Source organism: Penaeus monodon, chromosome 32 (genome assembly GCF_015228065.2).
Source record: "Penaeus monodon isolate SGIC_2016 chromosome 32, NSTDA_Pmon_1, whole genome shotgun sequence".
NCBI classification, from domain to species: domain Eukaryota; kingdom Metazoa; phylum Arthropoda; class Malacostraca; order Decapoda; family Penaeidae; genus Penaeus; species Penaeus monodon.
Window position 1 is genome coordinate 34,468,722 of NC_051417.1, and position 238 is coordinate 34,468,959.

Below are 238 nucleotides of genomic sequence, written 5' to 3' on the forward strand. Positions count from 1 at the left end.
CTAATCTACAGTAGGTACAAAAAACACAAAGATAAAAAACAAGTGGTTGTACTAACAAGCTTTCAAGAAAAAAAAACACGATGCACCCATGCATATATTACAGACTTTTTTTCATTTATGTTTCAAAATGAGTAAAGACAAAAAAAAAGTTTTTTTTATTGTAAACAACAGCTTAAATGAAGGTGATGAGGTACGTCAGCAAAGCATATACTAAATGATGGGTTTGTCCTCAATTTCA